Genomic DNA, 9860 nt, shown 5'->3' on the forward strand with positions numbered 1-9860 from the left:
CGTTGCTGATCCTAGCTATAGCATCACTATCCAGAATCTGTTCACCTGAGTTATGTTCCTCTTATCCCCACGCATCTAATAATCAGCTCTTGGTCTCCCTCCACCTCTCACGAGACATAGTCTGAGGCAGTGTCTCCATCTTGGAGAGACAATCCCTTGCACTTGTGTTGTTCTACTGGCGCTGCCGGCTTGAGCTTTGGTGAGCAGTGGCAAAAGAAGGACTAATGGAAAGTGAACGTATACTGGAGCAACAGAGTGTATGGATTTATAAGAGCTTGATTAAATGATAAAAAAAGAGTTTAGTTACGAGAAAAAATGCAACCTGGCCCGTACGGGGATCGAACCCGCGACCTTGGCGTTAGTTGCACCATGCTCTAACCAACTGAGCTAACCTGCCATGAGTACTAAAGATATCCTTTTTCCACGTAATGCAGATAGATAGAAGAGTTGGTCTCACTATCGCAATTCCTTCATACTTTTCTCCTTCCGCCCCCTGTCTGGATTTCAATAACAAGAGCTGTGGAGTGCTGCACGCCAGCCTCAGTGCCTCTTCTTTCACTCAATCTCACTGTGTGCTGTGATATCTTTGTAACATCGCTTGTTGCCGGAAAAAAAGGAAAGGATGGATAGTATTTTTATTCTTTTACAACAAAACCCAAAATGCATCGGCTTGCTTCCTCATTAAGTTTACAAGGCCAGCTGCTTTTGAGATATTATAATTATAGTGGTTATTCGGCGTTGGAGGTAAGAGAGTTTTTTTTAGGTCTGGCCGTTCCTTCTGCTTCAAATTACTTGAGCTCATGTCAACAAAGTAACAACAAAACATAGCCAACGGTTCGTTGCTCAAGCCTTCCCTACTGCGCCTTCCCATGTCTCTCCTGCCGACCACAGTGCAGGAAATCTGAGTTTGCATTTGCGCGAAGAGACGTACAACACAAGAAGGCGCGCTTTTGTGCGCCGGGCACCACCCGGCCTGTGCATTCCTCACTCTCGTGAGATCAGTTTACTCAGCAGAGCATGGCGCTGCAATTGGTTAGTAGGGCAGGCCTGACCAGAATAGTATATTTGGGGTCATGTATTTGATTGCATTTTTAAAACAGTAACAGAACTTAACTGCAATGTTTAAATAGGTCTAGACATATTTAAACAGTGTCAATTTAATAGAAGAATTGTGGACAATTCAGAGGGGAGGCACCAATGTTTTTTTTTCCCATTGGGTGGATGCGGCATTAAAGAGTTTGAAGACCACTGGTTTAAGTGGACACTAATATACCTGGATGCTCCTGAATCCTCGCAACAGATGCCAGCAAACCTGGCTGGAGAGCTACTGTGTTGGACTGATCCTGTCGATTCAAGTGGTCTTTCCTAGAGAGTCGGAGGTCATGGAAATAGATGGAGTTGATGGTAATCTTCAGGGATTTGAAGTTTTCCCATCATCATCTGTCTCAAAACAATGTGCTAGTAAAGACAGAGGATAAGGTAGCTGTCTTTTACATTAACCAACAGTGAAGCATGCATTCAAAATCCCTCAATGCAATAGCAGAACAATTGGGTTATTGGGCAGAGATCAACCTGTTGCACACGTCGGCAGTACACATCAAGGGCACCGACAATGTGATGGCAGACAGCTGGAGGTTTCCAAATTTGCTGGAGTTGACGTTATCCAGGTCGTTGTTTTGAGAGATATGCCGAGAGTTTGTGAAACCCTTTCTGGATCTCTTTTCAAACAAGGACAATGCTCATCTTTGTCGATTCTGATCCAGGCTTCCGGAACAAGGAGCCTAGGTAGTGGACGTATTGGTGATAAAGTGGCTGAGAAGTCTGCTTTATACATTCCCCCACTTTTTATTGATCCAGATGGTTCTCTTCAAGTCTCAGCAGGGGGAGGGAACTTTATTCTTGTGGGCCCTTATTGGCCAGAGATGTCATGGTTTCCTCTTCTGAACCCCTGGCTCTTCTACCTCCTTGAGTACTGCTCAAGTGTGTCTCTCTCAGAATGTCGTCCCTGACCTTCTTGCTCCAACTCACTCTATCGCTTTGGAGGTTGAGAAGTCTGGACTGCTAGCAAAAGATCTTTCCTCTTCCTTAGTGGAGTTAATTCAGCACTACAGCAGGCCTTCTACTTCGAAGTCTTACTCAAAGAACTGGAAGTCTTTTGAGACGTGATGTTCTGCTCATGATCTTTTGGCACCTACCTGTAGTTTGTCTGCTATTTTGCATTTTCTTCTGAATGGGTTTCAGTTGAATCTCTTTCCACTCTGAAAGCTCATTGCTTTGCGATAAAGGTTTTTAGGGACTTTTCTGTACCTTCGTCGATGTTACAATCTTTGGTGTCTAGACTGTTCTGATCTTTTGTCAATTGTAAGACCAGTTGAAAAATCCCTTTTCTCCAACTCAGAATCTTCCTACTCTTTTATAGGCTTTGCAATTTTATCTCTTTGAGGATCTGGATACTGTAGACATAAAGATTGTTTCCTATAAAGTTATTTTCCTATTTCCTATCACCTTGCTGAGAACAATTGGGGAGCTGGGAGCCTTAAAATGCTGTCCTCTCTTCATTTGATACTTTGGAAGATGGGGTAACTTTAAGGCCTAGCCTTACCTTTGCTACAAAGGTTAAGTCTATTTTTGATAGATCTTAGGAAATAATTCTTCCTTCTTTCATTCCCTCTCCTTCCTCTCCGGAGGAACATTTGCTGAATACACTTGATGTTTAAAGAGCTCTTTTCATTTATGTCACCAGGCCTCTGCAGTTCAGGAAAACCGACTCCTTGTTTGTGACTTTTGGACAACCTGGAAAAGACAAGAAGGTGACTTTTATGACGCTGAGTAGGTGGATTAAGTTTTTAATTTTTCTGACTTTGCAAGGCTTTTTAGAATATCTTCCAGTTCAGGGATGGTCTACGAGAGGAATGGCCACCTCCTGGGTTGAATTCCAGTGAGTAACAATCTAGGAAATTCCTAGGGTGGCTACTTGGTCCTCAGAGCGTACATTTGTCAAGCATTATGGCTTAATACTTTTTCTGTTTTGCATTTGAGTACCAATGTTTTGAACTCTGCATTACCCTTAGTCCATCTTGAAATTGTCACAAACATTACATCCTGCCCACCTTCCCATCAGTCCTTTGGCATGGGCTTGGCACCCAGGTTGGGTGCATGGGGCTAGCATTTAAGGATCCTCCTGTTCTTTATTCCTGTTGGAAGGTGACATCACCTTACTTTGTAATGACTGTCACAAGGACGCAATGGACTAAGGCTAATGAAGATTACCAATAAGTAACCAACGCATCACCACTCTTTCTGAATGTGCGTGGCTCATTCCGCAGGACTTGTTCTTTGTATAATTCCTGGATTTTCAGAAGCCCTTTGATGGCAGCACCCCCACACTGAAAATTGTTTCAGCACCACTGTACAAGGGTCAGTTGTCATGCTCATCTGCGGCGTAAATTTGCATTGAAGTAGTCTAACTCCCCAGGCCTTGTCTTTTGCTCAATTTGCCTTTGTGAGTTTTCTCTCAATCACTGTCGACTTCCTTTGATCTTTCTTTCTTCTTTCACTTCACCTTCGCCTTCAGTATATCTTTCGGCCCTCTTAAGAGACACACCCCCTTGCAGCCACTTCTATACTTCTGTCACCTAATTATTTTCCTATCCTTTCCCCTGTAACGTTGCTGATCCTAGCTATAGCATCACTATCCAGAATCTGTTCACCTGAGTTATGTTCCTCTTATCCCCACGCATCTAATAATCAGCTCTTGGTCTCCCTCCACCTCTCACGAGACATAGTCTGAGGCAGTGTCTCCATCTTGGAGAGACAATCCCTTGCATTTGTGTTGTTCTACTTTCGCTGCCGGCTTGAGCTTTGGTCAGCAGTGGCAAAAGAAGGACTAATGGAAAGTGAACGTATACTGGAGCAACAGAGTGTATGGATTTATAAGAGCTTGATTAAATGAGAAAAAAAGAGTTTAGTTGAGAGAAAAAATGCAACCTGGCCCGTACAGGGATCAACCCCGTGACCTTGGCGTTATTAGCACCACGCTCTAACCAACTGAGCTAACCAGCCATGAGTACTAAAGATATCCTTTTTCCATGTAATGCAGATATATAGAAGAGTTGGTCTCACTATCACAATTCCTTCATACTTTTCTCCTCCCGCCCCCTGTCTGGATTACAATAACAAGAGCTGTGGAGTGCTGCACGCCAGCCTCAGTGCCTCTTCTTTCACTCAATCTCACTGTGTGCTGTGATATCTTTGTAACATCGCTTGTTGCCGGAAAAAAAGGAAAGGATGGATAGTATTTTTATTCTTTTACAACAAAACCCAAAATGCATCGGCTTGCTTGCTCATTAAGTTTACAAGGCCAGCTGCTTTTGAGATATTATAATTATAGTGGTTATTCGGCGTTGGAGGTAAGAGAGTTTTTTTTAGGTCTGGCCATTCCTTCTGCTTCAAATTACTTGAGCTCATGTCAACAAAGTAACAACAAAACATAGCCAACGGTTCGTTGCTCAAGCCTTCCCTACTGCGCCTTCCCATGTCTCTCCTGCCGACCACAGTGCAGGAAATCTGAGTTTGCATTTGCGCGAAGAGACGTACAACACAAGAAGGCGCGCTTTTGTGCGCCGGGCACCACCCGGCCTGTGCATTCCTCACTCTCGTGAAATCAGTTTACTCAGCAGAGCATGACGCTGCAATTGGTTAGTAGGGCAGGCCTGACCAGAATAGTATATTTGGGGTCATGTATTTGATTGCATTTTTAAAACAGTAACAGAACTTAACTGCAATGTTTAAATAGGTCTAGACATATTTAACCCCTTCGCTGCCAGGCCTTTTCCCCCTCCTGTGCTGGGCCTTTTTTTGCCTATTTGGGGCAGTTCGCGCTTAGGCCCTCATAACTTTTTGTCCACATGAGCTAACCAAGCCAAATTTGCGTCCTTTTTTTCCAACATCCTAGGGATTCTAGAGGTACCCAGACTTTGTGGGTTCCCTTGAAGGAGGCCAAGAAATTGGCCAAAATACAGTGAAAATTTCGTTTTTTTCAAAAAAATTGGAAAAAGTGGCTGCAGAAAAAGGCTTGTGGTTTTTCCCCTGAAAATGGCATCAACAAAGGGTTTGTGGTGCTAAACTCAGCAGCTTCCCAGCTTTCAGGAACAGGCAGACTTGAATCAGAAAACCCAATTTTTCAACACAATTTTGGCATTTTACTGGGGCATACCCCATTTTTGCAGTTTTGTGTGCTTTCAGCCTCCTTCCAGTCAGTGACAGAAATGGGCATGAAACCAATGCTGGATCCCAGAAACCTAAACATTTCTGAAAAGTAGACAAAATTCTGAATTCAGCAAGGGGTCATTTGTGTAGATCCTACAAGGGTTTCCTACAGAAAATAACAACTGAAAAAGAAAAATATTGAAATTGAGGTGAAAAAAACATAAATGTTTCTCTACGTTTTACTCTGTAACTTTTCCCTGCAATGTCAGATTATCGAAAGCAATATACCGTTACGTCTGCTGGACTCCTCTGGTTGCGGGGATATATAGGGCTTGTAGGTTCATCAAGAACCCAAGGAACCCAGAGCCAATAAATGAGCTGCACCCTGACGTGCGTTTTCAATCTATACCGGGTATAAAGCAATTCATTTGCTGAAATATAAAGAGTAAAAAATTGCTAGCAAGAAAACCTTTGTATTTCCAAAAAGGGCACAAGATAAGGTGTTGAGGAGCAGTGGTTATTTGCACATATCTGAATTCCGGGGTGACCAAACTAGCATGTGAATTACAGGGCATTTCTCAAATAGATGTCTTTTTTACACACTCTCCTATATTTGGAAGGAAAAAATGTAGAGAAAGACAAAGGGCAATAACACTTGTTTTGCTAATCTATGTTCCCCCAAGTCTCCCGATAAAAAAGATACCTCACTTGTGTGGGTAGGCCTAGCGCCCGCGACAGGAAACGCCCCAAAGCGCAACGTGGACACATCCAAATTTTTGGAAGAAAACAGAGGTGTTTTTTGCGAAGTGCCTACCTGTAGATTTTGGCCTCTAGCTCAGCCGGCACCTATGGAAACCTACCAAACCTGTGCATTTCTGAAAACTAGAGACCTAGGGGAATCCAAGGAGGGGTGACTTGCGGGGCTCGGACCAGGTTCTGTTACCCAGAATCCTTTGCAAACCTCAAAATTTGGCTAAAAAAACACATGTTCCTCACATTTCTGTGGCAGAAAGTTCTGGAATCTGAGAGGAGCTACAAATTTCCTTCCACCCAGCGTTCTCCCAAGTCTCCCGATAAAAATGATACCTCACTTGCGTGGGTAGGCCTAGCGCCGGCGACAGGAAACACCCCAAAGCGCAACGTGGACACATCCTAAATTTTGGAAAAAAACAGAGGTGTTTTTTGCAAAGTGCCTACCTGTAGATTTTGGCCTCTAGCTCAGCCGGCACCTAGGGAAACCTACCAAACCTGTGCATTTCTGAAAACTAGAGACCTAGGGGAATCTAAGGAGGGGTGACTTGCGGGGCTCGGACCAGGTTCTGTTACCCAGAATCCTTTGCAAACCTCAAAATTTGGCTAAAAAAACACATGTCCCTCACATTTCTGTGGCAGAAAGTTCTGGAATCTGAGAGGAGCTACAAATTTCCTTCCACCCAGCGTTCCCCCAAGTCTCCCGATAAAAATGACACCTCACTTGCGTGGGTAGGCCTAGCGCCGGCGACAGGAAACACCCCAAAGCGCAACGTGGACACATCCTAAATTTTGGAAAAAAACAGAGGTGTTTTTTGCGAAGTGCCTACCTGTAGATTTTGGCCTCTAGCTCAGCCGGCACCTAGGGAAACCTACCAAACCTGTGCATTTCTGAAAACTAGAGACCTAGGGGAATCCAAGGAGGGGTGACTTGCGGGGCTCGGACCAGGTTCTGTTACCCAGAATCCTTTGCAAACCTCAAAATTTGGCTAAAAAAACACATGTTCCTCACATTTCTGTGGCAGAAAGTTCTGGAATCTGAGAGGAGCTACAAATTTCCTTCCACCCAGCGTTCTCCCAAGTCTCCCGATAAAAATGATACCTCACTTGCGTGGGTAGGCCTAGCGCCGGCGACAGGAAACACCCCAAAGCGCAACGTGGACACATCCTAAATTTTGGAAAAAAACAGAGTTGTTTTTTGCGAAGTGCCTACCTGTAGATTTTGGCCTCTAGCTCAGCCGGCACCTAGGGAAACCTACCAAACCTGTGCATTTCTGAAAACTAGAGACCTAGGGGAATCCAAGGAGGGGTGACTTGCGGGGCTCGGACCAGGTTCTATTACCCAGAACCCTTTGCAAACCTCAAAATTTGGCTAAAAAAACACATGTCCCTCACATTTTTGTGGCAGAAAGTTCTGGAATCTGAGAGGAGCTACAAATTTCCTTCCACCCAGCGTTCCCCCAAGTCTCCCGATAAAAATGATACCTCACTTGCGTGGGTAGGCCTAGCGCCGGAGACAGGAAACACCCCAAAGCGCAACGTGGACACATCCTAAATTTTGGAAAAAAACAGAGGTGTTTTTTGCAAAGTGCCTACCTGTAGATTTTGGCCTCTAGCTCAGCCGGCACCTAGGGAAACCTACCAAACCTGTGCATTTCTGAAAACTAGAGACCTAGGGGAATCCAAGGAGGGGTGACTTGCGGGGCTCGGACCAGGTTCTGTTACCCAGAATCCTTTGCAAACCTCAAAATTTGGCTAAAAAAACACATGTCCCTCACATTTCTGTGGCAGAAAGTTCTGGAATCTGAGAGGAGCTACAAATTTCCTTCCACCCAGCGTTCCCCCAAGTCTCCCGATAAAAATGATACCTCACTTGTGTGGGTAGGCCTAGCGCTCGCGACAGGAAATGGCCCAAAACACAACGTGGACACATCACATTTTTTCATAGAAAACAGTGCCTACGTGTGGATTTTGGCCTCTAGCTCAGCCGGCACCTGGGGAAACCTAGCAAACCAGCGCATTTTTGAAAACTAGAGACCTAGGGGAATCCAAGATGGGGTGATTTGCGGGGCTCTGACCAGGTTCTGTTACCCAGAATTCTTTGCAAACATCAAAATCTGGCTAAAAAACACTTTTTCCTCTCATTTCGGTGACAGAAAGTTCTGGAATCTGAGAGGAGCCACAAATGTCCTTCCACCCAGCGTTCCCCTAAGTCTCTCCATAAAAATGGTACCTCACTTGTGTGGGTAGGCCTAGCGCCCACAAAAGGAAATGGCCCAAAACACAACATATTTTTTCACAGAAAACAGAGGTGTTTTTTGCAAAGTGCCTACCTGTGGATTTTGGCCTCTAGCTCAGCCGGCCCGGGGTAGGGGGGGGGGGGGGAAATGCCCTAAAATAAATTTGACCCCCCACCCCCCCAAACCCCCCCTGCCCAGGTGCGACCCTTGCCTACGGGGTCGCTACCCCTGCGTGACATTGGCGCCAAAAAACAAATTCCCGGTGCCTAGTGGTTTCTGCCCCCTTGGGGGCAGATTGACCTAAAATGGACCAATCTGCCCCCAAGGGGGGCAGAAATGGTCTAAACACAGTTTGCCCCCCAGGGGAGCGACCCTTGCCTGATGGGTCGCTCCCCATCTCTAAAAAAACAAACATACAAAAAAAAAAACACACAAAAAAAATTTGCCCTGGCGCCTAGAGGTTTCTGCCCCCCCCCTGGTGGCAGATCGGCCTAATAATAGGCCGATCTGCCCCCAGGGGGGGCAGAAATGGCCTAAAATAAATTTGCCCCCCGAACATCCACCCCCCGCCCCCGGAGTGACCCTTGCCTATGGGGTCGCTCCCCCTGCGTGACATTGGCGCCAAAAAACAAATCCCCAGTGCCTAGTGGTTTCTGCCCCCTTGGGGCAGATTGACCTAAAATCTACCAATCTGCCCCCAAGGGGGGCAGAAATGGTCTAAACACAATTTGCCCCCCAGGGGAGCGACCCTTGCCTGATGGGTCGCTCCCCATCTCTAAAAAAAACCAAACAAACAAAAACCAAAACACACAAAAAAAATTTGCCCTGGCAACAAGAGGTTTCTGCCCCCAGGGGGGGCAGAAATGGCCTAATATAAATTTGCCCCCCGAACATCCACCCCCCTCCCCCGGAGTGACCCTTGCCTATGGGGTCGCTCCCCCTGCGTGACATTGGCGCCAAAAAACAAATCCCCGGTGCCTAGTGGTTTCTGCCCCCTTGGGGCAGATTGACCTAAAATCTACCAATCTGCCCCCAAGAGGGGCAGAAATGGTCTAAACACAATTTGCCCCCCAGGGGAGCGACCCTTGCCTGATGGGTCGCTCCCCATCTCTAAAAAAAACCAAACAAACAAAAAAAAAAACACAAAAAAAAAATTTGCCCTGGCAACAAGAGGTTTCTGCCCCCCCTGGGGGCAGATCGGCCTAATAATAGGCCGATCTGCCCCCAGGGGGGACAGAAATGGCCTAAAATAAATTTGCCCCCGAACACCCACTCCCCCCCCCCCGGAGGGACCCTTGCCTACGGGGTCGCTCCCCCTGCGTGACATTGGCGCCAAAAAACAAATCCCCGGTGCCTAGTGGTTTCTGCCCCCTTGGGGCAGATTGACCTAAAATCGACCAATCTGCCCCCAAGGGGGGCAGAAATGGTCTAAACACAATTTGCCCCCCAGGGGAGCGACCCTTGCCTGATGGGTCGCTCCCCATCTCTAAAAAAACCAAACAAACAAAAAAAAAAAAAAATTTTTTTTTTTGCCCTGGCAACAAGAGGTTTCTGCCTCCCCTGGGGGCAGATCGGCCTAATAATAGGCCAATCTGCCCCCAGGGGGGGCAGAAATGGCCTAAAATAAATTTGCCCCCTGAACCCCCACCCCCCCCCCGGAGC

At 46.2% G+C, this 9860-nt stretch overlaps 1 non-coding gene across 1 annotated transcript; it reads right to left on the reverse strand.

Moving 5' to 3' along the window:
* Nucleotides 1-323: 323 nt before the first annotated feature.
* TRNAS-ACU (transfer RNA serine (anticodon ACU)) lies at nt 324-397 on the reverse strand. The gene has a single exon. It is a non-coding gene; the product is annotated as a tRNA-Ser (tRNA).
* Nucleotides 398-9860: the final 9463 nt, after the last annotated feature.

The sequence above is a fragment of the Pleurodeles waltl genome, chromosome 12 (assembly GCF_031143425.1).
Source record: "Pleurodeles waltl isolate 20211129_DDA chromosome 12, aPleWal1.hap1.20221129, whole genome shotgun sequence".
Classification (NCBI taxonomy): Eukaryota; Metazoa; Chordata; class Amphibia; order Caudata; family Salamandridae; genus Pleurodeles; species Pleurodeles waltl.